Source organism: Myotis lucifugus, unplaced genomic scaffold (genome assembly GCF_000147115.1).
Source record: "Myotis lucifugus unplaced genomic scaffold, Myoluc2.0 scaffold_183, whole genome shotgun sequence".
Classification (NCBI taxonomy): Eukaryota; Metazoa; Chordata; class Mammalia; order Chiroptera; family Vespertilionidae; genus Myotis; species Myotis lucifugus.
The window spans coordinates 421711-439544 of record NW_005871231.1 but is presented as its reverse complement, the minus strand read 5'-3'; positions in this window follow the sequence as shown (position 1 = coordinate 439544).

The following is a 17834-nucleotide window of genomic DNA, read 5'->3' as shown; positions in this document are numbered from 1 at the left end:
AGGACAACAGTTGACTTTTCATAATGAGAGCCTTGGGAAGGACTGTATCGAGCCCCAGCAGAAAGTGCCTGTGTAACAGAATGCCCGTGATCAATGGTTACTGAGCACGGAAGGCTAAACTCACTCCTGCTTTATTTTGCCATCAGAACCCAAGCCAGTTTCTGCCGCCCGCTTATTATTTTAACACCACCATTGTTTCAAATAGACTATTAAAGGATCCCTTGCCTGTCCTTTGTTCAAAGACCTGAGGAGAAGGGACCTTAAAAGGCTGTCATGCTGCAGAGACAGTAGGTGACTGACCATCAACACTACCATTCACACCTCACACAAGCCATACAACTGCTCTAGGCTTCAGGTTTGCATTTTAGTAATAAAGCGGTTGGACAAAATGGCTTCAAAGACGCCAATGGCTCCCAAGGATGATGACTATATGAAGGAAAACATGGCAGTTCTTTGAAAAGCATTCTGCGTGTGCACAGACACTATTGTTTGTCTATGAAATTCTAAATGACATGATTTTCTTCATGGATCAGAAAAAAAGGAATGCAGGCAATGACTTCACATTTCATATATCATTTTTATTAAAGTTTGGTTGTGGAAAATGGTCAAAAACTTTGCTAAGGTGAACTCTGGTAGAAAAGAATGTGAATCTTAGATATCTACATATCATGGAATAGGGCAGCTCCCCACTTTCTGAAAGCAATCTCTCTGGTCAACCAGATGGCTACATACCCTGTTCCATGATGGGTAGTTAATGTTTTATTTTTTACAGGAGTCAAGAGAGACAAAAGATAATTGTCCATTATTATGAGGTATTTATATAGCACTTCACAGGGACAAAATGATCCCCAATCATCTCATTATCTTCATGTGAGCTAAAAGCCATTAAATTCGTCATCCCATACCTCAAAGTGGGTTTGAAGATAGAAAAGACTTCTTGAAGAAGCATTGTGTATGAAGCCACTTCTGTGTGAGTCCCTGAATAATAAAAACACACTGAGGGTTTATTATGCAGCTGACTGTAGGAATACTGAGAATGGAAGGGGCAGGTTGGGATGATAGGCCTGGAACTGTAATTTTCAGTGGTGGGTCAAGAGGATCATTAGAGGTGTCACTTGAGCAAAGACTTGGAAGAGAGAGTGATGTAGCCAGAAAGGTCAGCTGGATCTCCCAGACAGGAATAGAAGATGCTGTCCATAGGAGAATCTTTTCTTTTTCAGGGTAGCCTCAATTCTGCTCTAAGTCTTTCAATTGATTAAGTAAAGCCCACCCAGACTAGCTAGGGGGAAAATGACCTTACTTAAAGTCAACTGATTATGCACTTTAATCACATGTACAAAATATCTGCCTAGCAACATTGAAATTAGAGTTTGAATGAATACTTGGGGACTGAAGTCTAGACTAGTTGACACATCAAAAAAGTCCATCACATCCACAATAAATGCTCAAAATATCAGACTACTAGCTATTAATTTATATTTGGAAATAAATGTAAGAATGGCCAAAACCGGTTTGGCTCAGTGGATAGAGCGTCGGCCTGCGGACTGAAGGGTCCCAGGTTCGATTCCGGTCAAGGGCATGTACCTGGGTTGCGGGCACATCCCCAGTGGGAGATGTGCAGGAGGCGGCTGATCGATGTTTCTCTCTCATCGATGTTTCTAACTCTCTATCTCTCTCCCTTCCTCTCTGTAAAAAATCAATAAAATATATTTAAAAAAAAATAAATGTAAGAATGGTTATTATATTATATTTGAAAAAGAAAAATGGTATAAAAAACAAAATAATAATTATTCATAAGTCCTCCAGGAAAATCACCACTGGCCATGCATCTTATATGTACTGCCTCTGTTTCTACTCCACAAACTACAGGCTTCCTTCACCTGACATTACATCATGAGCACTTTCCTATTTCATGGAATACTTGAAGACTATTTTAATATCTGCAAATATTTTATCATCTATAAGTACAGTGGGGCCTTGACTTACGAGTGTCCCGACTAACAAGTTTTTTGAGATACCAGCTGTCTCTCGGCAGATTTTTTGCATTGAGTTGACAGAGTAATTTGAGTTAACGAGCTCCTTAACAAGCTCCTTAACGAGCTCGGTCTCCGAACGAATTAAACTCGTAAGTCAAGGCCCCACTGTATTATATTTTATTAATGGCATACACTTTTGTTGGGTGTGTGGGTTCTTTCCACTTTTTAATTCTTTCACCGGATCTCTTTGTGTATAAATATTTGGCTGCATGAGTTCAGCATATTATTATTTTACAAGTTCCTAACTATCTAATAACAAATCTTGGCGGTTCTTGCAATTGGCTCTGCAAAAGAAGTAAGACCTGACACCCTAAGTCATCCTTCATGTGTCGTGAATTAACCTCCCTCCCACACACCTACAATGGAACTTTCTATGGAGTATTCTTGTCAGAAATTGGGAAAGATTATTTCCACTTGAGACAAGCTGGAACAAGAATTGCAAAATTGACCTAATCTTTTTAAAAGCCTGCTCATGCTTCAGTTTCTAGCCTGTGCCCTTTTAGGAATTTTTAGAAGTAATTTGTATTATTTTTAATTCTAAAAATTAAGGGAAAAGGACATATCAATGCTTATCAGCTATCAGGGAGGAGGAGAGTGTGACAATGAAAGGGTAAGATGAGGGAGTTTTTCAGGGGTTGGAACTATTCTGAATCCTGACTTTGGTGGTGGTCAAAGAAATCTATATATGAGTTGAAATCCATAGAACTGTACATCAAAATAAGCTAATGATACCGTATGAAATTTAAAAAATGGGAGAAGTAGAGTGACAAAAAATGTGGTGGTGGAGGGTATTTTGTGCAGAAAGATTAAGGTGCATGTTTTTCTGAGATTTTAATCTGGAATAATTTGGAGCAGTTATACATTTCAAATTATTCCATCTGATTCCTTAGATTTGATTTTCATCCTCATTTACAACCTCACAAAAATTATGGTTGCATTTTATAAAATATTTCTCTAAACAAACACTCTGTCCTAGTAACAAGACTGTTCTTTTCTACCTAGATTATTTTCAAGTGAGGATTTATTCACATTTTCCATATTCATTTGCTAAATGTTTCCTGCATTTATGCTTAGATGAAATTTTTAGCAAAATATTAAATCATACAAAGATATAGTCATCAAGAATCACAGAAAGAATTTTAGCATCATGCAAAAAAAATGGAAACTCAGTAGAAATGTTAATGTTACCTTAATGCAAGGTATGAGCTCTCCATTTTATTTAATGTTATGACTATGGTTGGGAGAAATTGAAAGTCATAGGACATATTGTCCCTTCATTGGCCCTGACCATACTGTCAGGGAGACAGCAGACAAAGCTGCCACAAAATGGCCCAGCCAAGAAGGTGATCTCTAGTAACCTTCTGAATGGAGCACTCACGTGGTATAAAGCAGTCTTCACTTGTTACCCAATGGGGCTGCTAGCCAAGGATTCTGTGTTCCCATTCACAGGTGTTCTTTTTTATTTCTATCTTGGACAAAGAATTTTCCAAATTGTTTTCAACTTTTGAGGGTTTTGGACTCTGTGAGATAATGAAACCACTGGAATGGCTCTTAAGATTTACAATAGATAGTGGAAGCCCATCCATTAACCCTTTTGGAAATACTATCCATTCAGACTTCTTTTGGTGGGAGAAGAAGGAAGATAAGCACAAGAATAAGATTTCAAGTTAGCTTTAAGATGACCTTCTAAGAATGAGAAAGCTCCTTATGTCTCTCATCTCTTCCTCCATCTCTGCTGTGGTCCAAGCTCCCACCATCTTGAAGCTATCACCTTTTTGGACTCCAGCCACGTGGATATGTTTTCCCAGGAGAGGTGTGAGTCACATGGGCAAAGGCAAGGCCAAGACAGAAAACTGGCTATGGAATGGCAGTGTCAAGTGGGTTTGACTTAAAGGTGGGTCCTCCATGGAACCTTAAGTATCTTCCAACTAGCGAGAGTCAATACCTCCTTGGCATAAAAGACGCCAGCAAGACAGTAGCCTAAGACTCCAAGTAGAAACAAAGTAGGTGTTTGTTAAAAACCCAGTTACTGATGTAATGACACTATGTTTGCTCCTCTTTGGCACTTCCTGATGCTATAATCAAAGTATAGTGGAAACTCGGGAACCCACAAATAATACCCTCTTCCCCTCCTGAGTTTGGAAGTAAGCATAATAAAGACACAATAATTTGTCAGCTTTATTGCTGATTAAACCAGGGTAGAGGACATGAACTCTAACCTGTGACCAGGTGAACTTGCTGATACTTCCCCTGGAATTAGACAGACCCCCACCCACAGATACTGGTACAGATGGGCCACTCTGGGAAGAGACCTGAACACATATGTCCAAAATGTAGAGGAGAGGGGGCTATGCAGGGCTACTGAGCTTCATCTCCCAAACTCCCCAATCAGAAAGCAGCCCCCCCCTCCACAGGGGGTGATGAGTTAGGAAAGGAAAAGACCCCAAGGTGCTACTTGAGCTGAAGCCACCCCATTGGCTACCACTATAAGAAAGAAATTTACATACATCCTCTTCCTGATGGGCCAACCAGCTGAGCCAAGGTCTTTTTAGGGAAGATGCACACACAAAATGATATGGGGCTAAAACAGAGTATTACCTCTGGAGGGCAGTTGGGCATTGCCAAGGGAAGTGGCAAGGCTCTCAAGGAGAATGTGAAAATATTGAGAATTTAATTGCTAATCTTGAGGACTCAGGGTTTTATATTGTGACATCATGGTGCAAATGTTAGTGTTTTATCAGGAAGATGGACAATGTGAACTCTCTATCCCACCACACCCCAAAGGAAGAGAGCTTTTGAAACCCATTGTTTTGATAAGCCGTTGGAGTGTGAGGTGGGGTGGGCAGGAAGTCAGGACCCCATGGGGTGCCTGCCCTCAGTGGGTTCCATAATATGAGAATAATGATGGCTTTCTTTGAATAGTTCCAGGAAAATTTTCCACCAAAGTATAGATGGGGATCAGCTGGTGGGTGAGGAGTGATGGTGTGAGAGGCTAAGAACACAGCCTTGAAATGTCTACAATGGATGATATTCCTTTGAAGTTCTTTATTTGAGATTTTAACATTCTGTCATTTTAAAATTCTGTCCCACAATACTTTTATTTTTACTTTGATATAAATATGGAGCATAAATTACCTACCATTAAGGAAAATGTGTGCTTTCTGGGAAGAGGTGGTATGTTGCCCTTGGACCTGCATATTCCAAGCAGGTGGCTTGTTCCATTGCACACACTCTAAGGTTTGAAGATCTCTATGCATATGCAATGCATATCCACATGTCCAGCAAATATTTCCTATGCAATAATTGTTTGCAGGCTTCCTATGTTATACATATAGTCTAAGTCTCAAGGAGCATGACTTCTACAAGAGCAGTTTACACTTTTCATTTATAATAAATGTTAAATGCCTATTCCAGTTATTGTGCCTAGCAGGCATGTTTTTTAAAAGGGTATTTTGTAGCATTATAATTTATTATTGTTATTCTAAGAGTATATTGAAAAGAAAGGCAAAATTATTGGATTTCTGCTTAGAAAGAAAGGAAAATTTTGAAAGCCTTGACCAAAAAACAAAACAAAACAAAGCCACATACCTTGACCTTAATTAGGTTGAAGAGGTATTTTAATTAAAAAACAAAACAAAACAAAGATTGTCCAGTCTCTAATAATAATATGTGTACCTTGGAGTATGGCAGTGTATGGCCTTACTCACTAACCTTTGGATGCATTAAATATCAGTACCAGCAAGGCTGTACGTTCCTTAAAACAGCCATTGGTCTAACCAGCATCGTCCAATAGAAATATAATTCAAAACACAGGTATTGTTTTAAACTTTCTAGTAGTCACATTTTAATAAGTAAAATAAAACAAGGGATTTTTAAAATCTAATATATTAATAATATTGCCATTTCAACAGGTAATTAATATAAAAAGTATAAATAATATATTTTTACATTTTTGTACTAAAACTTCAACGTCCAATGTGTATTTTATACGTAGGCACATCTCAGTCTAAATTAGCTACATTTTAAGTGCTTAATGTCCACATGTGGCTAGTGGCTACCATGTTGGACTCTAGATTATCCCCATGATTTGCTCATCAGCATAAATGTGTGAATGGGTGTGTGCATTTGTTTTAGTCATGGGCTTTGATAGTAACAACCATACTTGATAGAAGTTATTTTAAATTTTCTGATCATCTATTAAACAGCATCCATAAAACACTGTACTTTTTGAATGGTGGTTTATGAACAAACTTTAAAATGGATAGGTCTGTGCCGAAACCTGTTTGGCTCAGTGGATAGAGCGTCGGCCTGCGGACTGAAGGGTCCCAGGTTCGATTCCGGTCAAGGGCATGTACCTGGGTTGCGGGCACATCCCCAATGGGAGATGTGCAGGAGGCGGCTGATCAATGTTTCTCTCTCATCGATGTTTCTAACTCTCTATCTCTCTCCCTTCCTCTCTGTAAAAAATCAATAAAATATATTTTTTAAAAAAAGGATAGGTCTGTGGTAGATAGGTTACTCATACTTGTCCTGAGTGGTTCTGTATACTAGGATTTGGGGGTTCTTCTTGATGTTACTTAGTTTTTATCTTCTGTCTTCTTCATCAATAGTAGACTTTGTGTTCCCTTAATGTGCTGTCATAATGTCACATTCCTTAGACACACACCCACAGAAAATGTTACTCTGCATGTGAAAAGTGCACGTAATAGTGATGTGTTCTTTGAGGGAGGAACTGGAATATTCTTCCATAAATAAAAATGATTTTATTTGTTTACTGTTCTCTTGACAAACTTCAAGATAGTGGCAGCTCAAAGATACATGATGTTCTTCCAAGTTGAGAAATTACTGTATTAATTTATTCTATCTTTTGCTTATTTTGGTGCATCATATTTAAAAATACTAAGACTGTGGTCATTCAAAGGAGAGTTTTTATCCATTGCCTGGCCTACTTTTTGGTTACCCTACCTCTCACATGAATTACTGCAGTAGCCCCCTGCATTGTATTAATGGACATAGAATCCGAAGTCCTGGGCTTTAATTCCATCTCTGCCACCTGCCTTTGCACACTTGGGTTTGCAGGCAAATCCCTGAAAATGTGCTTCTTCACCTGTGTATGAAGAAGAGAGCCCCGCCTTCCAGGTTTGTCCCGATGTGCCATGATGTGGGTGATCAATCTGGATTTATTATGCTAATGAACAAGCAAAGGAATGAATATTTATTTATTTTTAAGCTGTTCAGCTCCTTATGTTAGTTGTCATATGCTCAAGTTTATTCCCAGTTACTTCCTTAACCATGAGTAACGTTCTTCATCCTCATTCACAGATGAAAATTCCATCTATCCCTCGAGACTAATGTGCAAGAAAAAATTCAGATGTTGAAATTCTAAACCCCAAAGGTGATGGTATTAGTAGGCGGGCTTTTAAGAAGTAGGTAGGACAAAAGGGTGGACCCTTCAAGAATAAGATTAGTGCTCCTAATAAAAGAGTTCAGATAGCACCAGCCCCTTCCACCACGTGAGGCTACAAGAAGTAAGCAGCAGGGAAGAGGGTCCTGATCTGACCACTCTGATGACCTGATCTCAGACTTCCAGCCTGTAGAACCATAAGAAATACATTTATTTTGTTTTTAAGCTCCCCAGTCTGTGGTATTTTGTTATAGCAACCCAAAGGGGACTAACATAAAATATTTTTGTTCACTGTTTCAGCCAATACCAAACAACCTTCTTCAGACACCTATTGCCCATTATAAAGTGGTAGCCAATATATATATGTATATCCTCCTCTGATGAACATGAGCCAAGTCTACCCGCTGTGATGCCAGCTCATGTGGGCAGCCTGCCCTAATGATTCCAGCTTCATGAAGCCCGACCTGTTGACAGACTGTTAACCAGGTGTGTGACCCTGAGCAGGTACCTTAACCTCTGAGACCCAAATCCCCCAACCATAACATAGAGGTAATTCCTAGGTAGTGGAGAATGAAAGGGCCAGCTCAATAAAAGGTCGACAGCAAATGGTCCGCTCTCCCACTCTTTCTCATCCATTTCTCTGCCACACAGCCTGTCATCACCCTGTGACCTTCTTGAGGGCACAGATCATGGTTTATAACTCGGTGCACTATTACATGTGCAATAAATTCAGATTAAGTGCCATCTGTGGGGTTGAATGAATTTGACCAAGAAGCACGGCCAGAAGCAGCACTTGGCTCTAACCTGGGCATATTTTCAGCAAACCCCTGAACAATCATTCATTTCACACCCATCATGTCCAAGGCACTCGGCCATGCAAATGTAAATGACAGAGCATTGACCTCAAGAAATCCACTGAGAGATGGAGAGTGGGGCATTACTGTTCTGCTCACAAAGTGTCCCCTGCACGGTAAGACAAGTCCCTCTCTTCCCAAACCTGGGTCACAGTGGCTGGTCCCTCTCTTCCCAAACCTGGGTCACAGTGGCTGGGAAGCTTAGATAAGCAAACGGCATGAGAGCATTAGAATCTGCAAACAGTGTATCGAGGGTCAGCGAACAACAGCCCAGAGGACAAATTGAACCGGCCACCCATTTTCATAAAGGAAGTTGATTATCATGAGGAAACACAGCCATGCCTATCCATTCACATTCCACCTAGGACTGCCTTAGTACCACAAGGGCAGAACTGAGTGACTGTGACAGAGACCATATGGCTCACAGAGCCTAAACTATTTGCCACCTGGCCTTTTGTAGAAAATGATAGTTGATCTGCTCTCTATAAAGGAGATGTATTATTGTAATTATGAATATTGTCCTCATAGCCACTTATGGAGAGATGACATGATGTATGGCAAAAGCTTGGGTTTGTAGCCAATAATCTTGGTTACAATGCCCTCTCTACCCTTTGGGAGGCAGCCTCCCTGGCCACTCCTGATGCATGAACTCTTTTGCTCATTGAACTGGGCTTCCCTTATGGTTTTCCTTCTTTTCTCCCATAGCCGATGTACTGCAGGGCATGAATGAGAGACAGAGCTTCTACTTGTTTCTCATTTCTGCTTTAAGACACCATTCCTCCTGTCTGTCATAATATTCACTATTCTTCATGAAAATTCATGTCATCACATTTTATCTCCTTTAGCTCTATTGTAGCACATATCAATCATAATCACCTATCCCTCTTCACTCACTGAAGAATTTGACACCTGGTCACCATCTTTCCTCCTCATCATTTTTGTTCATTTCAACATAGCTGATGATGAATACAATGATCTGAGGTATAGAATTACATATCTACCTCTACTTTCACTTCCCCACCTTCTATTCTGTCTTGAACCCATGTCAGAGAGGATTGTGTTACTACCACTACAATAAAACTGCAATTGTCAGAGTGATGTGTCATCCCCAGGCTAGCAGAGCTAAAATTCAAATTCAATCATCAGCTTAGAATCTCTGGACAAAGTGACACAATTGATCACTCCATCCTTCTTGGAACACTGGAATTAGCTGGAGACTTACCTACAAAGGACATTGTTGGGGCACTGGAAGTTAATGCTCATTGTCACCTGGGGTCTCCACTGTGACTCTCAGACAGAACCCACAGCCACTTCATGTGGTTTTCCTCTGCTTCCCCAGGCATGGAGACTGAACTCCAAAAGTGAGCATCCCAAACAGACCACGAGGAAGCTGCATTGCCTTTGATGATTTGACCTTGGATGTTATATAGCATCAATTCCTCCATAGCCACAGGCCCACGTATCAAGGGAAAAGAACATAGATCTCACATCCAATAGGAAGAGCATCAACAAAACAGTGTAAGAGCAGCTTGTGGGGTAGAAGAGCTTTATGGAGCCATCTTGCATAAAACAAGCTTTTCCAGATACATTGAAAAGAACCGACATCAATTTTGAGATATTCCTGCTAAAAATGTGCAATATGAATCTGAACAGGAAGCACTATTAGACAGATCCAAATTGAGGCACGTTGTGAAAATAACTGGCCTGCAATAAAAAAAATGTCAAGAACATGAACTTTAAGGAAAGAATGATGAATGCTCTACTGTAAAATAGGTTGAAGAGATCTGACAACTAGAGGCAACATGTGATTCTGAATTATACCCTTTCACGAAAAAGAGCACTACTGGGACAGTTAGAATACTTTAATGGAATTTGAAAATTAGACGGTAATATTGTATCAAGGTTGCATTTCTGATTTTGATGAGATTATTATAATTATGTAGAAGAATGTTCTTGTTCAGAGGAAATGAATACTATAATATACAGGGGAGAGAGTCTGTCAGGTCAATCACATACCCTCAAAGCTCTTCCTTCTACATTCAGAATTTCCACAAGTTCAAGATTGCTTGATAAAAAATTCATTCTCCTTTGTTTGATTAACCAAAGCAACAGCCGGATGCCCAAGGTCAGTTATACTAAAACCATCAAGGCAATCAGATCTATCTTCAAACCAAGGAAATGTGTACCAAATTTCTACTTCCCTTTGAGTATTCAAAGACCAAATAAAAGGGGAAATTAAATAAAAATGTAATACATATGTTTTCTATCAGATTCTTTTGTGAACTTGTTTATTTATTTGTTTGTTTGTTTTTTACTGGGAAGAGAACTCATGCTGCCTTGTGCCCTCTGTAAGAAAAAAAAACAAGACCCGTTTCCTAAGTAATTCACACTTTGTATTGACTGAGATCACAGCAGGCATTTTAGGATAATCAATCCATAATGTGTCATAATGATGTTGGGCTAAAGGACACACAGAGAGTCAGGAATTTTCAGCAGTCTCTCTATTTGTATGACTCTATTTAGACATTCTGCTATTCAAGTCCGGATTATACTCAGACTTTTTCAACTTTGGAAATCACCTTGTTGTTATGGATAAGTCTGGCTCTTAATTGTTCATTAAATTATTTGTTTTTACAAAGCCACAAAATATTTTCATCTTTAAAAAAAGAAAACATTAAGAATTAAAGAGTTTGAAAAAAAAGAATGATTTTTAAAGTCTCTACTCTAACACTCATCCTATATAATAAAAGCTTAATATGCAAATCGACTGAGCAGGGGAAGGACCGGTGGAAGGACTGGTCGCTATGACATGCACTGACCACCAGGGGGCAGATGCTCAACGCAGGAGCCGCCCCCTGATGGTCAGTGCGCTCCCACAGGGGGAGCGCTGCTCAGCCAGAAGCCAGGTTCATGACTGGCAAGCACAGCGGTGGTGGCAGGAGCCTCTCCTGCCTCTATGGCAGCACTAAGGAGCAGCGAGCAGGCAAGCAGTAAGGAGTGAGGGCTCCCAGACTGCGAGGGGGAAGTCCAACTGCTGGCTTAGGCCTGCTCCCCACGGACATCCCTGAGGGGTCCCTGACTGTGAGAGGGCGCAGGCCAGGCTGAGGGACCATCCCCCCAGTGCATGAATTTCGAGTACCAGGCCTCTAGTTTAATATAATGTAATCATATAAGACCATGGACAGGGAAGAAGACATAAGATGTTCATGCCACAGCTGCTGCTGAGCAAGGTGATGGGGAGAGCAATGACATGCAAAAAGAGTTAAGGGATGTGAATGGTAGTTGTTAAGTCATCTGCAGTATTATTTATATTGACATTTTTAATATGAAGTGGCTATGACAAATATTATTATTTGCTAATTGTGGGTAGTGAGCCCTGAAATATTCTTTGGATGATTCTCTAAGTTGTCTGTCTATGTCTGACCACCTTACTTCTAGACAGCCTTCATCCTTCTCAAATCTAAGAAGGGGAGATGTGTGGATTGACAACTCTATCGTAAAATTAATATGAAATCACAAGATACTGAGAACATCCAAAACAAACTTAAATAACACAGTTGGGAGATCAAGACTTTCTGATTTAAAAATTGACTACAAACCTAAAGTAATCTAGACAGTGTAGTAAGGTAGAGGATTAACATAGGTAACAGAATAAAATTGAGTGTCCAGAAATAAATCCTTCCATTCATACTCAGTTGACTTTCAACAAGGGTGCAGAGAAAGTCCAATAGAGAAAGAACAGTATTTTCGACAGATGGTTCTGGGACATGTGCAGGAACGTTAAGTTACACTCCTATCTCACAACACACACAAAACTTAACTCAAAATTTACTGTAGGTTTAAATAGAAAAATAACAGCCATAAAATCATTAAGCTAAAACATAGGTGTAGCCCTAGCTGGTTTGGGTCAGTGGATAGTCTTGGCCTGAGGACTGAAAGGCTATGGGTTTGATTCCAGTCAAGGGCATATACCTTGGTCGCAGGCTGGATCCTCGGTCTTGTTGGGGCACATGTGGGAAACAATTGATGTCTCTCTCTCACATAAATATTTCTCTCTGTCTCTCCCCCTCTCTTCCACTCTCTCTAAAAATCAACAGAAAAATAACCAAAAAATAAAATAAATAAAAATAAAACATAGGTGTAAATCTTCAGAACCTTAAGTTATGAAGATGTTTTAGGTACTATCATTTCTTAGGTACAAGAGCAACAAATGAAGGAATAAATTGCAAATCATCAAAATTAAAGATAACAAAAAGCTTTTGTGATACAAATAACAATATTAAGAAGTGATAAGGCAATTCACAGAATAGGAGAAAATATTTGCAAACTATATATTGTTGGGGTCCAGCCCCAGCAGGTCCAGGGGTTCCCAAAGGTGTGGACGGAGTCGGCGAAGAAGGAATGACACAGAGACAGCGTTCAGTTGATCAGCAGCCTAGCCAGGTTCCAACATATCAGATAAGAAACTTTTAAGTAGAATATATGAAGAACTCCTCAACTCCGTAATAACCAGTAAAAGAATTTAAAAATGGGAATGGATTTAAATATAAATACCTACATAAAAATATTCTTGACATAAGTTATTAAAATGCAAATAAAACACTAAAGGGATACCCCTTCTTATCAACTGTCTGACTACAGTCAAAAAGACATAGTTAAATATTGGTGAGCATGTGGAGGAATGGGAACACTCATACACTGTTGCTGGGAATGCAAAATGATGCAGTCACTTTGAAAAGCAAGATTGGCAGTTCCTTGAAATGTTAATCATAATTACCATGCAACCCAACAATTACTTTGTAGGTGTATATCCAACAGAAAGGAAGCAAACATCTACATAAAAACTTGTACACAAGTGTTCATAGCAGCATTATTCATAATGACCAAAAAGTAGAAACAACCCAAATGTCCATCAACTGATGAATGGATAAATAAAATTTGGGATATTCATTCAGTGAAATATTACTTGGCAATAAAAATAAATAATGTACTAATACATGCTACAACATGAGTGAACCTTGAAAAAATATGTTAAGTGAGTCACAAAAGCCCACATACTATATGACTACATTTCTATGAAATGTCCAAATCTATAAAGATGGAAGGTAGATTACTGGTTGCCTAAGGCTGGCAAGGAAAATGACTGTTAATGGCTATGGAATTTATTCTAAGGGAGACAAAAATGTTCTAAAATTACATTGCGGTAATGGTTGCACAGCCCTGTTAATATACTGAGATAGATTGAATGATACACTTTTAAAAGGTGAATTGTACGCTATATTATATTCCAATAAAAATGTTTAAAATCCATTGTAGTGAGTGGCTGGAATGGATCATAGATGTTAATGAAAAACAAAGATAAGGAGCCCACTCTCATTAGTAATAGATTAGTATAGGTGAGTCATTAAGACTAAATAAACCAATGGGATAGTTTAGCAAACTTCTAACACCTTGAGGCCCCTTCATGCCTCAAGCTTCGAGGAACTCAAATGTCACTTCTTTGGGATCTGCTGGGAAGTCCAGAAAAATTCCCCCAGAAAGTGGGCTGTTTCTGAGGCCGTTCTCCATTCATAAATTCCTGTCCTTTGAGGTGACTCATGCCCTTTCTGCCTCTGCACCTGTGGCTCAAACACGTGATATACAGAAGGATAAGTGATGCCATTGAGTTATGGCTTCAAGTACTATCTGTACACTGATGGCTTTTAACTGCGCCTCTTCCACCTGGGCCTCTTCCTTAAACTTCAGAAGTGCATGCATTTGGACATCCATTGGACATCTCAACCTTGACCTTTTGATCCCCCAAGCATACTCCCATTTCCTTCCCCATCTCAGTAATGGCAATCTCATTCTTCCAGCTTCTCAGGCAAAGCTTTCTGAATCAACCTTGACTCCTCTCTTGTTCTCACTCCCCACCTTTTATGCACCAGCAAATCCTACTGGCTTGACCTTCAAAATATATACAGACCTAGTCATATATCCCATCTCCAATCCCACCTCCTCATCCAAGCCAGCCTTATGTACTACCTAAAACATTGGAAAATCAACCATGAGTGCCTTCCTGTTCTGTCCCAGCTCCCACCCTCCTCATGCCTTTCAGTGTGTTTGCAACATCTCACGCCTCATGTGCTGGCTTCCCCATGCCCTTCACACTATTGCCAACAACCTTTAAGTGTCCACAGGTGACTCAGACAGACTCTGTCCCCTCTCTGGACTCTTCCCCTAGTAATTCCCTCCATCTATTCTAGCCACTGCCTCCTTGCATTCTGTGAAAACCAAAGAGTGTCCTTTTTTCAGATATCCGTATGGTTAGTATCCTCTCTTCCTTCATCTCTTTACTCACATTTTACTTTTTCTATGCGGCATCCATGGATGCCATCTTTAAAATTGAACTCCCAACATTTCTGGTCCTCCTGACTTTATTTATTTTTCACTTAGCAGTCATTGCTATCTTTATATTTTGTGATATATACAAATATGAGTAAAGCTATGCATATACACAATATATGTACACATACATATATAGTTTTCTATATATTTAGCAAATTTTTATATAAACATTTATATTTTTAGTTATATTTAATACATTATAGAGAAATTATATCCATGCATTTTTATATATTTTACTTATTCATATAATTTACTATTCACTTTACTTGTTCATCATGTTCATTGTCTGCTCCCTACTCCACCTCAGAATATACAAGCCCGGTGAGGGCAGAAATGTATGCTGGTTGTGTTTCCTGCTCGATCCCTGAGGCTGAGAACAGGAGTTGGATCCTAAGACGTCCAAGGGATCTAATTAGTGACTTCCGTGCACACCCCATTGGGCAGAGCCCTGTGACACAGGCCCTGCTCTAACTACAGCAGAATCCAGGGACACAGAGAGGCAGAGAGGGTTCCTGACCTCCAGCCTTCCTGCCACATCCAGGATGTAAGGATAAGAAGTGCTGGTCCCACATTCGCTCCAGCCACCGGCCCGTCCTGTACACGGCATGTGTGGGCTGTGCTGGGACACCTCTCCTGGTTCATTCCTCCGGGAGAATGCACTTTCCTGCCATTTCCCCTCACCTAGGAGGCTCTCTAATGCTACACCTGTGTCTGTCACTTTGACCCTCATCCAGTCTGCCTCCCAGTCAGAGCAGCAGTGCCAGTAACCACAGCCAACAACAGCCTGTCCCTCCTCTTTTGTGAGGAAAGCACCATTTCCTTCTTCAATTAAGGGCAGATTCATTTCCCATTAGAAATCTGGCAGCTCCCCAAGTGCTCCCACAGAGGCACTCTCTTTGCAGTGCTCCCCATGCGTCTCCCAGCTCAGGACTCCCTCATGCATGAAGCTACCTCGGCCAACTTCCTGGTGTGAAGCTTTCCACTTGCCTAAGGCCCTCGGAGCTTCAGCCACCTGTGGAGCAGAGCCCAAACAGAGGAGGCCAAAGCCACCACAAGTTATGAAGCTCTCCTACTCAGAGTGATGAAGGGAGATGGGAAACTTTTCATTTCCCCTTGTTTACATTTACTGCATTCTGGTAATTCCAGTTTCCAAGAGAGCCTGGCATCCTTTCTCAGCTGTTCCCCAAGGAGACTAGTGCAGTGCCTGGCACACGGTAGGAGCATGATGCTTATTTGTTGAGTGATTGAAATGCATGCGGGTCTCTGCCATGGGTTCTATGAATGCACAGTCATGTTTATCTGTGGATGGGCTTCATGATCAATATTGCCATTCTATTCTGCTGATAAGACACAGGAATTCACAGAGGTAGGATCATGGGCCTAAAGTTCCAGAGACAGTAAGTAACAGAGCTGGAAATGGGACCAGGTCTTTGTGAAGCCAATTTTCTTACTCTTCCCATGAATCCACGGTCTGGGAAGTCAGCATGCACTCCTGACTAGTGCCCATGAGCCTGGATCTACCTGTTGGAGTCCCAGCTCAGTGGGACAGAGCTGCGATGCTTCACACAGGACCCAAAGAGAGGGGCCTGCCGGTGCCCTTCCTGCACTCTTACAGAAGAGAGGTAGCTCCCACCCCCACGGGCGCCCCTCACACAGCCATGTGAGCCCCATGGCCACAGACCTCTCTCTGCTCATCTACAGAGAGACAAACAATGACTGTGCTGGTCATAGTGTTCGGCGTGGACCTGGCATTTAGCACAGGCCAACCATTGTGACATTTAGTCTTTTGTCTCAGGCCTCATAGCAATCCTCTGAGAAAGGTTTTATCTTCATCTCTAATATTCAGTTGCAGGTAAATGCCTCCCTCGAGGTCAAACATATTGAGGTGTCTGACAGAAACTTCCATCCACATCTGTCTAATTGCAGAGCCTGGGTCACCACGTGGATGCAGGACACCACCTCCAGAAATGTGCATGTACACGAAGAAACATGTACAGACACATGCAGACATCCCCCCAGCTTGGACTCTTTGGAGTTGTCTAGTCCCTTTTCAAGTTATAATTCCTCAGCTGATAATTACTAAAGAAAAAAAAAAAGCAACATAGACTCTAAGTGATTGAGTCAATGGAAATGCTGATAAGGAACATCATTGGTTTGAACATTTTTAATGCTACTTACTGATTTAAAAGAGCTTAGTGGTCACAAGCACTGGCCCTGGAAGAAAATGTCCAAGTGATATTTCCATTCTACCATGCATGCTGTGCAATCCTGAAGAAGTAACTCTTCTGTTCTGAGCCCAGACTTCTCCTCTGTGAAACCAGGAAATAAATATCTATATCAGAGACCTGGGTTGAGGAGTACAACGCATAACGAGGTATATAGGCAACATACCCAGCATGGTGCCTGACATATGAAGCCTTGAATAAATGATAAGTGTTCTTCAGATTAAGTGACCAGCTTTGAAAAGATCACTACAGGTGCTTTGTTATTATCATCATTGACCATGATGATGTTTGGCTTGTGTGTTTCCTTTATTCCAATAGTGGAATAAAACTATGTATATTTTAGGGAGGGAAAAATTTCAAGATCACATGCAGTGCTTACTATGAGTTTGGAAGGGGCCATAGTGATGTTGCAGCCCAAAGACCCAAACCCACGCAAAAAGCACCAGCGTCTTCCTCAAAAGATAGAAGCCATGTAAGCAAGCCCATGCCTGAAGATGAATATTTGTCTCATGGAGCAACAAAAAGGTTACTCACTTTATATAAGGCACTAGAGGCCCAGTGCATGAAATTCACACACAGGGGGGGAGTGGGGGGAGGTCCCCTGCCGGCCTGGTGCACAAAATTCGTGCAGGGGGGTCCCCTCAGCCCAGCCTGCACCCTCTCTATCCGGGACACCTCAGGGGATGTCTGACTGCCTAAACTGGCAGTCGAACATCCCTCTCACAATCCGGGGCCACTGGCTCCTAACTGCTCCCCCATCTGTTGGCCAGGTCACCCCCAACCACCCCCCTATACCAGCCTGGTCACCCCTAACTGTCCCCCCTTGCTGGCCTGGTTGCCCCCAACTGCCCTCCTGCCAGCCTGGTCACCCCAATTACCCTTCCTCACTGGCCTGGTCACCCCCAACTGCCCCCCTGCCAGCCTGGTT